Source organism: Pinus tabuliformis, chromosome 6 (assembly GCF_031772625.1).
Source record: "Pinus tabuliformis cultivar Carrire ecotype Pingquan chromosome 6, CPIR1, whole genome shotgun sequence".
Lineage (NCBI taxonomy): Eukaryota > Viridiplantae > Streptophyta > Pinopsida > Pinales > Pinaceae > Pinus > Pinus tabuliformis.
In genome coordinates this window covers 1,443,178,749-1,443,186,475 of record NC_142292.1, presented here as the reverse complement: position 1 = coordinate 1,443,186,475, position 7,727 = coordinate 1,443,178,749, and positions in this window count along the sequence as shown.

The window sequence follows — 7,727 nt, the reverse complement described above, 5'->3', positions numbered from 1 at the left end:
ATGACCTGTGGGTAGCAGTGAAACTCCATAATCCAAATCTTTGATACCAATTGTTATGCAACCAACTCACAAAATAGAAGAAAAGATAGATCAACGAGATGAGAAATAGCCTCTTCGAGGGGGAAACCTCATTTACATCACATAAATAAACAATTATTGGATGATACAAATGATAAGACCTCCTTGGTATATATAGGAGTCTAAGGGGTCACAATATAATCAGAGCGTACATAACAATAATAATTAAGGGCACAATAATAACAATAGTGGGATTATACGGGGCACAACAATAACAACATGGGGGATACATGGGCACTACAATAACAATTGGGGGTTACACTAACAATAACAATAAGGGGGATACACTAGTATTATAGCGACCTAACTCTAATCTTTTATTTACGTGAGAAAAATATTATAAATTATTCTAAATTAATGAATAATTAGGCATTCTTTGAGAGAAAATAGTTTTCATCCTATTTTTTGTCTTTTCTTTTTTAATCTCCATATGCTCTCACAAAAAGTTTCGGACTCACTAAAGCTTAATAAAAAGTAATTAATAAATAATAATTAAAAAAAATAAAAATTATTATTAATTTTAATTTTATATCATAAAATTTAGATATAATATCAACCATCATCATCAACATATTTAATTAACTTCCATATTTGTTTTATTCAATTTTAAAAACAATTTCTATTTATTTTTTTGTCAAGTTGTCTGAGTCTTGAGATGACTGCAGGATTAACCTTTGCCTTGAGAAACCGTGATCGAGTGGCATCTAAGTCGTCAAAATCACCTAAGGATCGCACCCAACCTAGGCCACACCTACCCTTAACATCGCTGGATTTTTTTCGCACGAAATTTCAAATCGATGACCTTCACATCACAGAGTGACTTAACAGTACACCCCATCATCGTATATTCTACGTCTCGCGGGATAAAAATATTTTTTTATTAAAAGAAAAACACAAAACAATTTTTATTAATATAAAGTCAAACAACATAAATTGTTAACAAAAACCTAACGTCGTGTGCAAGTATTAATATATTTCTGAACATGTTAGTTTTTGGTCACGTATAGTCCATAAATTGTTTGAAAAAATGCAAGTTAAATCACGTTAAAACTATGTTTAAAATTATTTTTTGCAAGACACCAATATATGACAATATATTAAAAAAATGAAATAATAGTCAGGTTTTAACGAACCAACCTAAATCCATCTTAACTCTCGATCTACCAAGCGCCAAGAGGGATCAAATCTCTTGAGAGCAAACATCTTTTAGAGTGAAAAGAGATTTGATCTCTCTGGGTTGGTTGATCTGGAGTTAAGATGAATCTAGGATGGTTTTATTATTAAATAGTTTTTTATGTAATGCTTACTTTTAAAGATGTATTTTTAATCATTATGGCTCACTTTTTTTTCATTTTTATATTATGATCTAAACTTTTCCTTTGTTATCCTTGCCGCACACATAGGATATTGCATTGAGTTTTTGGTCAAACTCATATTACTTTGGGATTGACCAAAAATATTTATAAAATTTCCATAGTTTAACTTTGAATGTTGAATTTTAATATTTTTTACAATATTTTAATTGATTTATTTGCATTTTGATTAGCTCTCAAATTAAACATGTTATTGCTCATTTTATAAATTAAAGAGCCAAAAATACATAAGTCCCATCATAACTGAATGGTCGTAATAATAAAACACAATATCTACCAATAAATATTTTTGTACAACTAATATTAGCGAAGTGTTTACTATTAATTTTTTCCCATTTGCTAATAATAACATTTTACACAGATTTTGCCCATATCAAATTAATTCAAATTCCAACCTGGCAATAAACTACTTGTTATAATCGCGAGTAGGTTTGGCATTTCCTCAATTATTTCTTTACTAACCTCCAGTCTATCGCTGATAGTACCAACTGGATACCTTATAGTAAACTACATCTCCAACTCACTCCGTATGCTCCGTCAAGTTTACAAATTTTGTAAATATTTGTGAGAGGAGATGAAAAAGGAAACATTTGCCTAATGGAATTATGAGAAGAGTTCTCAAATATAAATGACAATTTAGTAACAAGTAGATAGCAACCTATTATATTTTATGAGTAGAGTTCTCAAATATAAATGGCAATTTAGTAACAAGTAGATAGCAACCTATTATATTTTATAATCATAATAAAAACATATTTGGTTGTCATAATAAACTCATGGACACAAATTGATGGGGGAGCATTGATTAAGTTATATCTAAATTATGTGTTGCAATAAAAAAAGAAAGTGATTTAAATAGATATAATGATATTTATGTGTTATTATTTTTCTTTGGTTGCGATTTAAATAAATATAATGATATTTATGTGTTATTATTTTTGTCGCAGGCATAGGATATTGCATTGAGTTTTTGGTCAAACTCATATTAATTTGGGATTGACAAAAAATATTTATAAAATTTCCATAGTTTAACTTTGGATGTTGAAATTTAATATTTTTTTTACAATATTTTAATTTATTTAATTGCAATATGATTGAGTCTCAAATTAAACATGTTATTGCCCATTTTATAGATTAAAGAACCAAAAGTACAGAGGTCTCATCATAATTGAATGGTTGTCATAGTAAAAAACAATACCTACCAATAAATATCATATATTTTCGGTATAAATTATATGGTCGAAAATTCATATAGATATGAATTATTAACTAAAAGTTGTACTGCGTATGGTTCATAAATTGATTATAATCACTGAAAACCGCAAAATCATTATACTTCTGCCAAATAGAAGATTCGAGTTTTTTGAACGTCTAAATCTATTAAACAAACACTGACATCATTGGTAAATATTGAACCATAGACTTGTACATGTTCAAATGCTTATTATATATGTGCAATATTTGAAAAAAAATGTGAATCAACCGTACTCATGTGAGAATAATTAAAATGGAACTGTCAATGCTAATTTATTGTTGTTCCTGTTTAAAAAAGGCATATTGTTTTCTGAGTTATTGCCACAAGTTAGCTTAGGGCAACTTCTATCATAATAAATACGCGTCAAACCTTGATTCTGGCTTAGTTTTAATGAGGGAGCGAATAATTATATAAAACATATGAATTTTTAGCGAGGAATCCAACACCATTCAGTGACGATTATGCTTTTGTATTGAAAATAGTTTCACTTGCAACAAAGTTTCAACATATTCTAATATGTTTTCACCATTTTTTATTTGATCCAAAATTTTAGAAAAAAGTGAAATACACTTTATCTTTTATATCCTAATCAAACTTCAAATATTTTTCTGCATAAGTGATATAAAATTCATTTAATATCTTCAACAATTTTTTATGGTAAAGTTCCTTGCATATACATGACACTCTTATTCACAATTTTTTATATAATTTAAAATCAAATTTACTCAAAAAATGAAGCAAGCCAAATACTACCATTAAACTTATTTGACCTTTTTTTTTTATCATTAGCCATTTAAAAAATCTATTAACACAAATTCCAATTACATAGGTCAAAAATTCAATTATAAAATATTTAAATTTATATCAAATTTAATTATTTAACATAAGTAAAACTTAATAACCTCTTATAATAAATATTAAAAAAATATATATAGTACTTTAGTTACGTAAAGATTTTGTTGTGGCAAACCCCAAAATTCATATGCATGCATGGACCTATGACTTATTGACCACTATATTAAGTGTTTCTATTATGTTAAATTATAATTACTTGTATGTTTTTACTAATTATATTTTCTTAAATTAATTTTTTTTAATTATAATATTTTTATTTTTTTTTAATTATAATATTTTCATAATTATTTAATTTGTTTCCAAATGAAACATACATTTTTTTTTGTCATATAATATTCAACTACTATTGATGTTTTCATATGTTTAAACAATTAAAAATTTATAATTCTATCTTTTTTTCTTTTTTCTTTAAAAATAAAATAAAATTCTTTAACTAAAATATTTTCATAATTATTTATTTTTGCAAAATAATATGATAAGCTATAAAATATCTAATATATTTTCAAAAACAATTATAGTTATTGAAAATGTTCATGGAAATAGACTTTTATACTTCATATAATGAACTAATAAAACGTTATTATGGTTGTTGCGTAGGATTAGATTCTCCATTACCATAATGTGAAATCACAAATAACAAAATATCTTAATTTACTAATAAGTAAAAACTAAATAGAACAGATTCCAAAATAACAAAATATCACAAATCAGTAAAATATAAATAGACCATATTACAAACCTTAATAATAACTTGAATTCAATATTTTTATTTTAATGTAACTATATTTAAACGAAGTGGCAAGGAGAAGCTAGTATGTAGCACTTGTTTTAAGTTGTGAGTATTAAGTTATATTACACATCACATCCATATTAGCGTAGAATGTGCATCAACAAAAAAAATGTGATTAAAATTAACTTCAAGTCTTCCTAAAAAAATTGTGTTAATGCATAAATCCATAATTTTATGCTCATGAAGGTAGTTGGTTGGGAGTGAGAGTGTGTATTCTATGTGTGTGTGGTGAGGGATAAGAGTATGCATTTTGTAAACCATGCACAATGTGTGGCTACCCACCTTAAAACATCACCCAACATGCACAAATGCACACTCTTACCCTCCCCCACCTCCACTAGCAATATCATCCACCATGCACAAAAGCACACTCTAACACCCCTCTCCATAAACTCCCCACCAATACTTTGTGAATTGTGCATGTAGTGAGAGTGTGCATTTGTGAGTAATTAACACTCTGCGAGTAGTGTAAAGGGGGTGAATGTACACTTATTCTAAACACCCTTCCACTCCCTTTGTTGTATACCTCAAAAACCAATTACATAATACTAGTAATTTATACCCAAAAAAAAAAACACTATATTATTTTCCTAGTTTATAAGTCTCATTATGTTGTTGAGAAACAAGGGTAATAAATGTATCATTTACTAGAGTTCTTGTTCTCTCAATTTGCACTTTATAATCATCATATTTTCACTTATTAGAAAACATCTGACTCCATCCTCACATTTGTAATGTTAGTACCAATGAATAAGAAGTAACTTTTGCTAATGATAAAGAAGTTTACTCACCACCTAACTTCCTTAAGCCACTATTTGACTTTACCTAGCTTACTAGGTCCCTTTGGCTATCAACCCCTTGGTTACAAAATAATAAAAACGTGGTTTCATTTGTGGTATTTGATATTACAATCATAATGTTATAAAACATGTATATAAACATTACCAACATGCCTTTCTCATAATTCAATACCATAACTTGGCGCTTGTAATACCCATGAGTTTACCAACATGTTGTCACTACTTTGTTATTATAGTTCTACTTTGTATACACCTATCTCACCGTGGCATTAGCATTCCTTGACATTGTGTTTCCTTTTGTAATGTTATGTATGTTTCATACCTATGTGTTGCCACGTAACCATGGTTCATGGTTCCAGTACTCCTTGGCATGCATGCATCTTAATGCTATGTGGCTTGGCTTGGGTGCGCCACCTCACTTGGTCACGTGATATGCTAGAGAGGAACGATTGGGATTTAGCTCGGAGATCTAACAATGGGGATTCTCTTGTTGTTAAATTAGGGTAACTACCCTTCCCCTCGCCCCTTCCAACTTCATCTCTGCTGCCATTTGCAACATGAGGCTTTGGTTGCTCTGCGCTCTACGAGAGGATGAGGGTTTGTATTTCTCTTGATTTCCTAGACCCATTGGGTTTTATAGCCAATTCTTTGTCCATACTATGATTCCATCCTCTATGAGGATACTATTGTGTAAAATTAAGGTGTTTCAAGGTGGTGCCAAGGTCATCTTTGCTACATGTGCGACTGATCTGTTGTTTTTCTTTCGTGGGTTGTAACAAATGTCATTATCCTCCTTCCTTCTCGCAATTTCATTTCCATAATTTTCTTGGGTTGGTAACTAACAAATTTTACATGACTGTAGATCTAGGGTTTGCACAAGGGACCTATCGCTCATGCTTTTAACAGTATAAGGGTTATCTGCCACTGTTGTTGAGCTTTCAACTATGGGTATCATTCCTTTTTTCTAGAATAAACAACTAGGCTCAGCCTTCAAGAATTCCTTAGGCAATCAACAATAGGGTCCCTCTATTTGTTTTATTCTTGAGTATATTTGTGATTCCATGTCGTATACTCAAGGGATTTATGTTTGCTAAAAAAGAAAACCCTTCTACTTACTAGTTCATGTTTTTCCTTTGCACGGGCCATAGCTTGGCACTCTCAGGAACTGCTTCTAAAGGTCGGAGTTTTACAGCCTTCCAAGTACAAAACTAAAACATAACTTCTCTTGTTTTCTTCTTAACCCCTGAGGGTGACCTTTCTTCTTCTTCAATTTATGTCTTGTATAATGATGTTGTTGAACCTCAACCCTTCCCTCCCATAGGTTCAGGGTTGTGGCTGTGTTCCAGCAAGTCCAAAGGCGAGTTAGCCCTAAGTAATATGTACTCACATATTTTTATTTTTATTTCTCTATTTTAGTTTAAAAATTTGGAGTTGGACTTTTCTTTTTAGGGTTATATTTTTTTTCAACGAAACAGGTATTTGGATTTATAGAGGCACTATCTAGATTGAAGGTTGGCACCTTTTACAAGAAAAATCAATTGCCACTTCTTCTATTCCTAGTCCTATTACAACACATTTTTTCCTTCTTTCCTTTCTATTAAGCTATAAAATTTTGCTTTGACTAAAATTATAAATTCTCCAAAAGTCATTACCAAAAATTGCATATTTTCAATTCATTTAGATGCTTATAGTTTGGATGAAGCCAACACTTTCTTTCTTCTTCTTTGTTGGGCACTTATCTGCCTTCTTTGGTGGACTTCACTTTGTATCCCCTACTAAATCTTTGTCATCAAGAGAGAATCCCACTGAAGGAATCCAAGGGAGGTCCTCTTCTGTCATATTAGTTGAGATGTATTTTGTAACCACAAAAGATGACAAATTTTCTCGCACTATATCCACCTGAAGGTAACTCATTTCTTCCATAGTCATGGAATGGTTAGAATGCCCCTGGGCTCCCCATTGATCAGCAGGTTTCCTTGGGGAAGCGTTGCACCCAAATTAGCCATTTCATCTGCTTTTTTATTATGTACTCGTAGAATGTGAAATAGCTCTACTTCTTCAAATGTTTCCAACTGATGGATGATTCGAAATTGCGTTGAGTCTCTAAGAGGATCCTTGCAAAACATTGCCTTATTCATTTGTTGAATAACAAAGAGAGAGTCATCGATGACTACCACTCTTTTGATTTCTCTTTCCCTAGCCAATATCAATCCTTGAAAGAGGGCCAAGAACTCGGCTTCATTATTTGTAGATAACCCAAGCCCCCATGCATAATTTATTTCTTCATCTTCTTCAGGGTCTATAAACACCCCACATCCTCCTACATGTCCCAGATTTCCTTTAGATTCCCCATCGAAATACAAGAATAAGATATGCTTGCCCTTCCTCCATTCTTTTAATTCAAGTTCCTCCATCTGAAGCTTCCAGTTGGGACTGTAAATAGGCTTAATACAACGAACAGTTTGAGAGTTAGGAAGATCCAAGTTGCAACAACTCCTTTTTGTTTCTGGGATGATTAAAAGATCCATTGAATCAAATCCATTAGCTTTTATTGTCTCTGTTGCTAATTGCTTTAC